Raw genomic sequence first — 12,591 nt, 5'->3', positions numbered from 1 at the left:
TCAAGCGTTTTCTATAACTGGCAATGAGTCTTTTCCATCTCTGTGGAGATATTTTGGCCCACTCTTTCTTGCACAATGTTTTTGAATTTAGCAAAAATGTAGGGTTTTCGAGCATGAAAGGCGTTTTTAAGGTCATGCCACTTTATTTCAATCGGATTCAAGTCTGGACTTTGACTAGGCAATTCCAAAACCTTCATTTTGTTTTTTTAAGCCATTCGGAAGTTGATTTGCGTTATCCTGCTGCAGAACCCAAGTGCGCTTCTACTTGATGTCACAAACTGTTGGCTGAACATTCTGCTTCAGGATTTTCTTTTAAATTCATGGTTCCATCAATCACAGCAAGTTGTCTAGGTCCTGAAGGAGAAAAGCACCCCAAGACCATCACACTACCACTACCATGTTTGACTGTTGGTAAGATGTTTTTTCTCTGAAATGCTGTGCGACATTTACACCAGATGTAACAAGACACACACCTTCCAAAAAGCTCAACTTTCATCTCGTCAGTCCATATAATATTCTCCCAAACGTCTTGGGAATCATTCAGATGTTTTTTTTTTTTTTTTTTTTTTGCAAAAGTAAAACGAGTCTTTATGTTCTTTTGGATCCGCCTTGGAACTCTGCAATGGATGCCATTTTTGCCCAATCTCTTCCTTATTGTTGTGTCCTGAACCCCAACGTTAACTGAGGCAAGGGAGGCCTGCAGTTCCCTTGTGAATTTCTTTGGATCGTGTCATTTCGTTTAATTTTTTAGATCTTTTGTCTGACTTGATTTTGTCGGGACAGATTCTGTTTAAGTGATTTCTTGATTGAATGGCTCTGGAGGTAATCGGGCTTGGGTGTGATCAGTGAAAATATACCAAAAATTGCGGTTAGCCACAATTAATTCATGATTTAACATCCATCCATCCATCCATCTTACTTTTTCACTTAGGACCATGGAACTAGGTTTTTTCCTTAATAAATGAAATCACCATTTAAAAACAGCATTTTAAGTTTACTTGGGTCATATTTGTCTGAAATTTTCATTTGTTTGATGATCTTAAACATTAAGGTGGGGAAATGCAAAAAGGAGGCCAATACTTTTTCAAGGCACTGAAAGCAAAATGTTTTCACATCGTGTTTTTCGTTGTCTGAAAACCTGGACAAGTTTAGAGGGACAAAGAAGTTGCTCCTTCTACGAACTGTGCTGCAAAGGGGCTGTAGAATCAACACAAGATTGTGTGCGCACGTGCACACACACACACAAATTCTCCGTGTATCTGTTACAGGCACTCGAGACCAGTACTAAAATTACCCTGAAAAGTGTAATATAAAACTAAGGTATTACGCTTCCTTTTGGCAAGTTCTTTATAACTTTGGATTATTTTGTCACTTTGTAACCTTTAAAAGTTCAGAGAATGGATAAAATGTATCTTTTTCACACATTCTCAATCAGCTGAAAATCACATGATCGACACCGATTTTCAATCACGTGATCTATTTATATTTCCTATAGCCACAATTGCTGCTGAAGATTATATTTATTTTTTATATGGCGGCACGGGGAGCGACCGGTTAGCACATCTGCCTCACAGTTCTGGGGACCGGGGTTCAAATCCCGGCCCCCCCAGTGTGGAGTTTGCATGTTCTCCCCGTGCCTGGGTGGGTTTTCTCCGGGAACTCCGGTTGTCTCCCACATCCCAAAAACATGCGTGGTAGGTTGATTGAGGACTCTAAATTGCCCATAGGTGTGAATGTGAGTGTGAACGGTTGTTTGTTTCTATGTGCCCTGCGATTGGCTGGCGACCGGTTCAGGGTGTACACCGCCTCCCGCCCGAAGATAGCTGGGATAGGCTGCAGCAGCCCGCGAACCCTAGTGAGGATAAGCGGTAAAGAAAATGGATGGATGGATGGATGGATGGACGGATCTTAAACAAAGTGGGGAAACTATGGAAAAAATATTTCAATAAATTTGAGAAGGGGGCCAATAGTTTTTCACAGCACCACGAGTCCACATTCACACACGGACATTCCCGACAAGTTCTCTTGAACATTTCAAAACATAAAACTTCTACATTCAACATAAAGTGATGTCTGTGAGATGATCTACATTTACGAGGCTAAAGCGACTGTATCTCATCATTTGTTATGTGTGGTGTGTTTCAGTGAAATACAGGATTGTAAAACAATTTCTTGAAGGTATATGTAACATACACAGATGTATATACATATCACCAGTGACAATTAAATAGCAATTTCTAGATACCATGAAATTATGGTGTGCAGTATGATGCCCTCGTGGTTAGCACATGTTCAGGGTTCAAGTCTTGGCTCTGGGCTTTTGCATGGAGTTTGCATTTTCTCCCTGTAATTTCTTAGGTTTTCTCCAGGTACTCCAACCTCCTCACACATTCCAAAAAGCTCATTGAAGTGTATTTATACAGCATATTTAAAAACTACTGGGTTGACCAACGTGCTGTAAGGTTCACAGGCTATAAAAACTAGCATTGCAGAAGATAAAAACAATAAAATCAATAACTCTGTGAATACCATTGTGAAAAAATCAATAAATAAAACACAAATCTATCAAGTCTTATGCATGATCAGGGAACGTCAAGAAGAAGTGGGTTTTTAGAAGTAATTTATAAAATGCCAGAGTGGGGGAAAGTCTAATGTAGGGGGGCAGTTGGTTGCACAACTTTGTGAGCCACTACCGCAAAGGCTTTGTCTCCCCTGTGTTTCAACCGTGACCTGGAAATGATCAGGTGAGATTTATCGGAGCACAGGTTTGGAAAATATCCCTGAGAGAGGATGAAGCAAGACAATTAAGAGTTTCACATATAGCTCAAAAGTAAAAAGTATTCTAAAAAAAAAATGGGAGCCAGTGCAAGGAAGCTAGAACAGGCATAATGTGCTCTAATAGAACAAGTATAATTTACTCTCTCCTGCGTGTGCCAGTCAGCAAATGTGTAGCGTCATTCTGCATTAGCTACAGCTATGAGAGGGCAGCCTGGCTAACACCAACACACAGAGCATTACAATAGTCTAACCTGGCTGAGATAAAAGCATCACCTCAGTTAAAAGCCATAACCAAAAGAAACCACATTATACTACATAATCCGCAAAGGTTGAATCAAGGCAACTGGAGTGTTGCTGATTGTTGAAGACATTTCACCCTTAATCCAAAAGGCTTCTTCAGTTCTAAAATTTTAGGTGCGTAGTCTCCCTATTTAGGCCTCAGTGGGTGTGTTCCTTGGGGGTGGTCAATAATTGGTTGTTGTTGTTGCCCGGTGTGACTTTCCAGAGTCGCTCTTGAGAGCTGTTTTGCAGCGACAGATAGGTATGCAGGATGGCCCTTTCACCAAGAGATGCCATGCTTTTTAGTAAACTCACACAGTTAGAGCAGCTACAAAGAAAATAAAGTGGGCCCAAGAATGAGACCTTTGGGCACTCATGTAAAAGGGGAGCAGATGATGAATAAAATTCACCAATAGAAGCATAAAAACTTTTTCGGGATGAGTAAGACCGGAACCACTCCAGGGCTGTTACCACTTATCCCCTTGTAATTCTTCAAGCGAAAGACAAGGATATAATCGTCAACCGTGTCAAGGTCTGCTGAGAGAGCTAATAGAAGATCAGCTGTGTTTCCAGTGTCTGTAGCGAAAAGCAGGAAATCCAAATGTTCGAAAAGAGCAGAGTCTGTGCTGTGGAGGGGTTTAAAGTCACACTTGAAGCCCTCAAGGACATGATTTACATTTTTTTTTTCCTTTTTTAAAAAAGATTGAAGTTGCTCAATTTTTTTTCGAGAAAAAAAAGGCAATTTAGAAATGAGTCTAAAATTGTTCAAATGAGAAGTGTCCAGGGCATTTAGTTTGTTAGTTAGGTTTTTTGTTTGTTTCATTGTTTGTTGTACCAGGAGCTACAGCTGTTAAAAACAGGTATAGGTACAACACCTGTAGTGTTGTAGCTCATACTAATCATGGCGCGGGTCCTTGAGTCAAATGTGTCCCAGATATTCTTTAGGGAGATGGACAGGGAAAACATCGGCTGGCGAGTCTGGGGGTTTTATTTTAGTCACATTTTTTCAGCGCAGCCACTGACACTGGCTCAAACGAATAAAAACAGCAGAGGAGAGGACTACAATGGATGGATTGTGAGAGAGAAGTGATCCATGGTAATCTTCCTGACCAAAAAATGAAGAAACGTATCACATTACTCAATACTGAGTTAAAAAACATGCATGTCAGGTTAACTGAAGACTCAAAATTGCCCATAGGTGTGAATGGTTGTTTCTCTATATTTGCAATTGGGTAGCAAACATTCTCGTGTGTACCCCGCTTCTCACCCAAAGTCAGCTAGGATAGCCCAACCCCACCCACAACAAGATAAGTGGTACAGAAAATGGACAGATGTTTTGGGCTGTAGCACTGAAAAAAAGTGAAACATTCTCACAGCACACAACCAAAACAAACATCTCACAACAAGTGGAAGTGAAAGTGAAATTGGATAATTTCCTGTTGTACACATGATGACCTCTCATGCAGGGTGCCACAGCACAGTGATTGGGAATCACTGGGATAGGGGATGCATCAGAATCAAATGACGGCATCCTCTCATGACACAATTTCCTCTTCAGTGATATCTTACGGTGTAAAAAGTTGGATATTTTAGAACCGGTAAGTGTTACTGCTAAAAATATAATGGCTTAGCTGTCTTGAACAATTTAACATTTTGTTTTTTGAATGAGTTTGAATCAAGTGAGGAATGGAGATTTGGGTTGACACATTGAGATTAATTTGAGCACATTTTCCTCACAGTGTCTATTTTCTGTTCTGGCATAGAATTTATTTTCCCTACTCTGTCCTCCCTCTGATGTACAAACCATTTCATACTCTGATTTGAATACTGCAGACCTTCAGTTGGCACGCCTCACTGAAGACAAGTCAGATTTGGAGAAGGAGTAATCAGACTTCACAGTTTTATCTTACAGGACTATCCTTCAGCTTCAAACAAAGCGTCAAGATAACCTGCCAATTCCTTTCCGAAGTCAACTTCCCTTCTTCCTGTCTTTTCATCTCCTTACATGAACATCTCAACAACAGAGCAAATAGAACACAATGAACAAGACATGTCCCATGCTGTTGTTTTCCACAAAGATGATATGAGACAGTGTGACTACCCGCCAAATGTGTGTCTTCTTGTCCATATAGAATACAGAAGATTGAGTCTAAAAAAAGCTTTAGTATCTATGCCATCTCGCTGAGCTTGCGGCACGATCAGCTGCTTGGAACATGTTAGCCAGGTACATTAGCTTGCTTTCTCCTACCTTTCAGTAACCCACCACAAGTAGTTTATGGGTGTACTGTAAGTCTGAGGCATGAATAATAGTTTGAAGAAATTATCTACCGTACTTCATAATGGAGTGTTTTCTTTCTTTTACGTGCAGCTATTTTGTGTAGTAAAAGAGCACTGTGGAGGCTGTGAGGAGAGACTGAGAAGTCTAAAATTGAGTGAAATCATCAGAGATTTTAGATGGTAATTATTTAATACAGACTCTTCTATTTGACATCCAATACACCCTGTGTGCCAGTATGTGCGTCACTGCGGACCAGAGAGATTTGTTCCTAACGGAAAATTAGGATGTGTGTTTGAGGATGTTCCTATCAACAGGGAAGTCTATTTTTTCCTAGCGCATCCTTCGCTGACATAGTTTGATATTGTTCATGCTTTGGGCCCCAAACATTGTCGAGGATTACTTGGTAGTCAAATAAGGTAAAGAAGTAAAGTGTTACCTTAGCCTATATGCAGTGTGCCAAATCCACAGGCCTCTCGTTCCAGGTCGCTGGGATTCTCTGAGAAGTCAGACCAATCATGCAAAACATTCATCAACTAAAAAAAAAAAAAATTATGTTAAGGAATGTCATTGATGGGGTAGTGGTACACTCGCCTGACTTTGGTGCGGGCAGCGTGGGTTCAGTTCCCACTCAGTGACAGTGCGAATGGTTGTCCGCGTCTGACTGGCGACCAGTTCAGGGTGCCGTCCGCCTTTCGCCCGAAATCAGCTGGGATAGGCTCCAGCGCCCCGCGACCCTAACCAGGATAAGCAGTGTTGAAAATGGATGGATGTTAAGGACTGCAAGGAAATAATGATAATTTCACATCTCAATTATGAAATAATAATGTGCTTCATTTTTTTCCCCCTAAAACAGTACATTTCGTAGTTACCTTGTATATGAAATGCGCTATATAAATACATTTGCTTTGCTAATTACCAATGCTGTTAATTTCAGGCAGTGGCAAAAACCACACATGGGGTTATAGTATATTACACTGTACATTACATATTTATTCACTTTTTAGATTTATTATTACCTCCAATTTATAACTTTCTACCAATCATTATCATTCCTGCTCAAACTATTTTTTTTTAATTATATCTGGCTGTTTCAACATTGTCATTCACTTGAAGTCATAAATGTCAGACGTAAATGACCCGAAGGTTCCCTTGTGATGTCTCTGACACTATGAAATCCAAGGTGAAATTCATTCTAATCATCCATCCATACATCCATCCATTTTCTACACCGTTTATCCTCATAAGGGTCACGGGTATGCTGGAGCCTATCCCAGCTAACTGTGAGCGAGAGGCGGTGTACACCCTCAACTGGTCGCAGGCCAATTGCAGGGCACATATCAACAAACAATCATTCACACTCAGATTCACACCTACGGGCAATTTCGACTCTTCAATTAACCTACCATGCATGTTTTTGGCATGTGGGAGGAAACCGGATTACCTGGAGAAAACCCATGCAGGCACGGGGAGAAGATGCAAACTCCACACAGGCGAGGACGGATTTGAGCCCGGGTCCTCAGAACTGTGAGGCAGATGTGCTAACCAGTCACCCCAGCTTCATTATCATCATTTCAAGTCAAATTTGCAGCACATTTTTGGTTTGATCTTTTTTCAATTGCTCATACATATGTTTGCCCTTATTCACCACAATATTGGAGGTTTCTTGAGCAAAAAAGACATTTCAGGGATTTTTCCTGTCAAGTCAAGGGTTCACATGTATAGTATTTGAACAAAGAGCCATAATTTTCAATATAACCATATTATTCAATACATATTTTATATTACATATTTTGTAAAGCCTCTCAAATTAAATATGAAAGCTTACATTTCAATCACATCTGGCTTTATTTAATGTATGACTTTATAAAATCTTAAATTACAATTGAATTTAATAACTCATTCACTGCCACTGACGGCTGTTGTATTCAAATATCCACGTTAACATGGAGGCCTGGCAGTGAATTAACGTCCAAATACTTCTGAACGTGCAGTAACTGTGTGTCCGACTCAAAAAAGCAATTATCCAAGGAATGAACAAAAAGCGAACTGCAATGAGGCAGCCTTCTTCTTTCCTTTCCTATGACTCTTGTCAGTACACTTTTCAGCTCATAATATTTGATCATTTGTGCAGACCGCAAGTTAATGCCTTCCATCACAGGCTGCAATGGGATATCTTCCGTTAATTGTCTCTCACATTAACCAGCAGCAAATCTATAGGCTTTGGCTTCGGCTCCCTACAGCTTTGAGTTTGATTGCAGTGATTTATTAGCTGTTTAAAGACACACAGTCCTCTGCATAATGATACCCTCCCTGCCCTCATGTTAGATCATCGGGCAGCACTGTGCATCTGTAATGCTGGGCAGAAAGGGCAGGAAGAATCAATTTTGGTTCCATACATAGATGAAGCCATGATCTATGACACGCACAGCAGCCTATAAGGGAGAAGGGTTTATTTAACACAGGGTCATATGGAAGAGTTCTCATGAAATTAAATTGATCAATCACTTTTGGTTAGCCTCTTAAATGAAGGACTGGTTGCCTGCATTCATTGCAGGAAATGTGTCTTCATATGGGTATGTTTGCCGGTCATTTGTCCTCTGCATACTATTGATTGCTCACAAGAGATTGCGGGTCAGCATTTCTCAATAGGGACTGAAGAAGAGTTGGAAGGCAGAGAGCACACAGGGGGAATGATTAGCTCATGAATGAAAGGATGGAGAGGCATCCAAAATAGAGAAGAATGACCGGAAGATTCAATGAAAAACTAATATTGGTGTTGTTGATGTGGCCACCAACTCAGAACTGCCCCATTTCTATATTTTTGACCAAATACACTCCATCTGGTTAAAGATGATCTTTTGTGTTTCAGCCCTTTCTCTTATGCCATCCAACATCAAATGGTATTAATCTATCATCTTACTTCAGGAAGTAGCCTGCGGACATGCCTCCAGAAAACAATACACAGATATCTTGCCCCATTATTCATTCATCATCATCATCATCAGTATTGGGAAAGTTCATTTTCGACGCAAACTAGTTCAAAGTTAAGTTCACCGCTCAAAAAAGAAACTAATTCAGTTCATAGTTCATAATAAAAAATTTGGAACTGAGTTCACGCTTCCAAAAATGAACGAGTTAATAGATCTTTTCTGTATGTTGCTGACGGACTATTACCCTCAAAATACTGCCATTTCATTCCCCCCCCCCCCCACACACACACACTAGTATGCAGCTGCAGCTTTCACCCTACAATCTCAAAAACATGAGGAAAAACATGTCGCTTGAATGGTCTTTTGTAAAATGAGGAATTCAAACAAAACACCACTTTTGTCCTTAATGTGCAAACAAAAACACACAACACAGTGTGACAGGAACAATGGTGAAGGGACAATGATAACTGCATTCCTGGCTGACTATATTAACATTTAGTTTCATCTTATCTACAAAACAAAATAAATTCCATATTATGACGTTGTGATCATACCGTGTTTTAACTAAAGTATTCTGAGACAAATAACAATTTTCCTAGTAATCCATTTTTACAATGATGTACTGTATTACAAAACAACCAAAGAGCATATTCACTCCCATTTACGCAGTGTCCCTGAATGCACCTCGTCCACTCAAGTTCGCTGCGATGTGCCTGCCGAACGTAAACATGAATGCAGGTTGCCAAATACGGCATTCATCCCCTGAAATATGAATGCTCGTATATAATGTGTTCAGGCGGGTTTTGTCCTGGACGCCCCTCACAAAACCTGGCACTCTTGAATGAAAATGAACAGTAGTTCGAAAACCATTCACAGAGGCTAGACTGATGTTTATCAGGCAGAAATGAACTACAGTGAGTTGAGTTCACTTTTGCCAAAAAGATGAACTAGTTCATGAACTTTAAATGAGTTCATTTAACTCATTCAGGTACAACACTGATCATCATCATCATCGTCATCATATAAACCAGGAAGCATCTGCTCACATGGGACAAAAGAGGACAAATGTGCTGCACCATGCCATTTTTGCTTCCTAGAATATTCCAACACTCAGTGGGTGACTGTCCTCTGACCTCCCCCCTTCAGTGTTTCAATTACATTTTTTATGTCAGTTGACCTTTGGGTTAACTTTTCATCTGTGTCTTGGTCGCCGTTACGTTTCAAGTGCTGGTCTCAGAGCAGAAATGTTTTGCAATGAATAATGTATTGCTCTTAAAAGCCCCTGGCATGTCAGTTTATGTGTTGTATAAAGTAGTTGACTCATTTAAAAGATGTGTTGCATTATGAAAGACAGGACCGGGCTCATTTATGACTTCAGCGTGATTCTCATGGCATGTGGCAGCAGACGCTTGTCGAACAAGATGGGATGGATTCGGCTTTGAGTTCGGGCACACTCCTTGGTTGCTGTGGCGCCACACCTGCATGGACTTTTGCCTGAGGGGTGGGAGGAACATGTGATATTGCACAGAGGTTTAAGTAATGTGAATGGGCAGTTTTCTGCTGGGCGGACACGGAAGGGAAACACTGTACTGTGGAGCTGTGGCAGTTACTTACAGTAATTTCAATGTGTATTCATTTTATTATAACATAGTTCCGTTTTTTTATTTTTATTTTGGTGAATATGTTTGTGAAATGACTTTATATTCACTCTCTGTTCATCCTTATTAGGTTTTGACTAAGATTTGATCATCTTCTGGTTGTAAAATGAGCAGCACTTTTTTCTCTGGTTTCCTCCCACATTTCAAAAAGATGCGTGTTAGGTTATAATTACAGACTTGAAATTGTCCATATGTGTGAATGTGCTCTGCCACTGACTGGTGACCAGTCCTTGGTGTAGTCCGCCTCTCATCAAAAGTCCCCTTTGATTAGGCTCCGGCTAACTCGTGACCCCAATGAGGGCAACCGATATAAAAAAAATAGATGGATGGCTGTAATAGACAAATTTAAGCATCAATTTATATTTTTCCTTTGCTTTTACTGGATATCTGCGAAGTTCCTGAAGAAAGGGTAATGTAGGCAACAAGCCTCACTCCCAAATATAATGCAGCAGCACTCATTGAACTGGCTTTGGGAAAGAAAAAAAACAACAAAAAAACTATTTTTAGCTACCTTAAAAGAGTTGGAAATGGTCTGTTGTGCATCAGAGCTGCCTGAGTGTTGAAAACAAACCATAGACGATATAACATACACAAAGTATGCTCCCCCCCCCCCCCAAAAAAAAAATAGCTGAAGGCTATCTACAGCAACTATGATTGATTCCAGAAACATTTATAAATTGTGAAGCTATCTAACAGGCGAAACGTATAAACATCTTGGATTCACTTGGAGGGCAAAAAAATGGCCACTTCCAAGGTCAGTTAACCAGTTCTTGATAAATTCATGGAAATATCTGGATGTTCTCCCCTGTCCTCGTTAGGCTACACCCTTCAACTATTTTTTATGATAATTAGACAAGCAATAAATGTACAGGTGAAACGTGATTTAGTCAGAAATACACGGAAAAGTTACAGCAGAGAGAAATACACTTTGCTGCTCTTCATTTGGTACGTAGGATCCGATAAACACATTGCATTAGAAATATGACATATTTTAAACATCTTTTATTGTACGAGTATCACTTTTTGTAGTCCATAAAAAAAAAGAGATTTAGCAAGATGTAGGGAGGTCCAGATCCGATGACGTGATCGACACCGATTTTCGATTGATTGAGTGATTTACAGCTGCTCGAGATCGGATGAAAAAGAGTGTTCATTTTCTGAACCCCCCCCCCCCAAAAAAAATCCAAAACTACAAAGGTCTTGCTAAATGGAACAGTAATCGCTTCATTTTATATTATACAATGTCATTTTTCGTTTTTATATTTTCTATGGGAAAGAGACGCAGACTTCGTGTGCGTGCACGTGTGCGCGCGCGTGGCGTGTGCGTGAGACACACGGACAGCCCGCCTTGATCCTATTGGCCCGTTGCACCGCACTGTTTTGGAATTGGAGACACGATAAGGACCGCCCACCCTGAGAGCAAACTGAAACATTCTCGACTTCTAAACAAATCTGCAAATGCAAAGCTGAACGGCGTCGTCAACGAGTGGAGAGAACGTCAGGCAGGTTGGCAATTATGACGACTTAACTTCAAAATAGAAGGTTAACGAGTGTGAATCATTTTGTGACAAGCAAGCTTGTTGCCCACTTGCTTGCATTAGCCTACATTTAAGAAACTCGCTATAACTATGTAAATCCATTCATACACTCAAACAGAGGCATCCCCCATACCATGATTAAGCTTTATGGGCCACTCGCGTCCCCAGGGGCAACATACAATTCCATGAAAATAGTTTATTATTATTTTTTTAGGGTAATGTACTTAGTGTTATCATTGCTATCAATGAGGAGTTTCAGTACAAAAAAAAAGGACTGATACATTTCCCGAGTTGGGCCAATACACATTTTGAATAGTTCAATACAGCATGTGTATCATCAAATTTAGAGCAATAAAAGAAGTTCGAAGTTTGGATGTGCACTTTTTTTTTTTTTCTAAATGAAATGCCGACGTGGTGACACGGCGGTCAACTGGTGAGCATATCTGCCTCACAGTTCTGAGGACCCGGATTCAAATCCGGGCTCGCCTGTGTGGAGTTTGCATGTTCTCCCCGTGCCTGCGTAGGTTTTTTCCGCGTACACTGGTTTCCTCCCAAATCCCCAAAACGTGCATGGTAGGTTGATTGAAGACTCGAAATTGCCCATAGGTGTGAACGTGAGTGCAAATGGCTGTTTGTTTCTATGTGCCCTGCGATTGGCTGGCGACCGGTTCAGGGAGTACCCTGCCTTTCGCCCGAAGATAGCTGGTATAGGCTCCAGCACGCCCGCGACCCTAGTGAAGATAAGCGGTACAGAAAATGGATGGATCGATATGAAACACATTGATGTGAAGTAAACGGATGGAATCTGTTTGTGTTGAAAGCTATATTGCATTTGGATCCGTGGAGGTTATGGCTATTATTCCAGTGCGCCACACCAGAAGGGGCTCTTTCAGCGTCCTCTGTCATCTAAATTAACCACCAGAAATACAAAACTCTGTAAAGTGAGCCATCCCTTGAGGAAGTTGTCATGCCAACCTGCAATCTCACTTTCTGGTGTCCGTCTTCATAGGAAAATAAAGCAAGTGATGACAAAAAAATAGAAGGGGAAAGAAGCCCAGAAGGAAATGGGTTAATCAGAGCGGATGGATGCATGGAGATATACTGTGTGTGCGTTTGTGTATGTGCGTGTG

The 12,591-nt window shown here is 40.7% G+C and overlaps 1 protein-coding gene across 12 annotated transcripts in view; it reads left to right on the top strand.

The window, feature by feature from the left end:
• The window catches only part of tjp1a (tight junction protein 1a), a 169,242-nt gene that overhangs the window by 32,376 nt on the left and 124,275 nt on the right, over positions 1-12,591 (top strand). Inside the window, exon 1 of one of the 12 annotated variants that reach the window (XM_061759272.1) lies at positions 11,410-11,429. The exons of the other annotated variants lie outside the window; for them this stretch is intronic. The gene's annotated coding sequence lies outside the window, so the exon portion shown is untranslated. Of the gene's footprint in view, positions 1-11,409; positions 11,430-12,591 lie in introns of those variants that run through there. 12 annotated transcript variants of the gene reach the window in all.

The sequence above is a fragment of the Phyllopteryx taeniolatus genome, chromosome 2, assembly GCF_024500385.1.
Source record: "Phyllopteryx taeniolatus isolate TA_2022b chromosome 2, UOR_Ptae_1.2, whole genome shotgun sequence".
Lineage (NCBI taxonomy): Eukaryota > Metazoa > Chordata > Actinopteri > Syngnathiformes > Syngnathidae > Phyllopteryx > Phyllopteryx taeniolatus.
The sequence above is the reverse complement of the archived record's forward strand: the minus strand, read 5'-3'. Positions and strand labels throughout refer to the sequence as shown.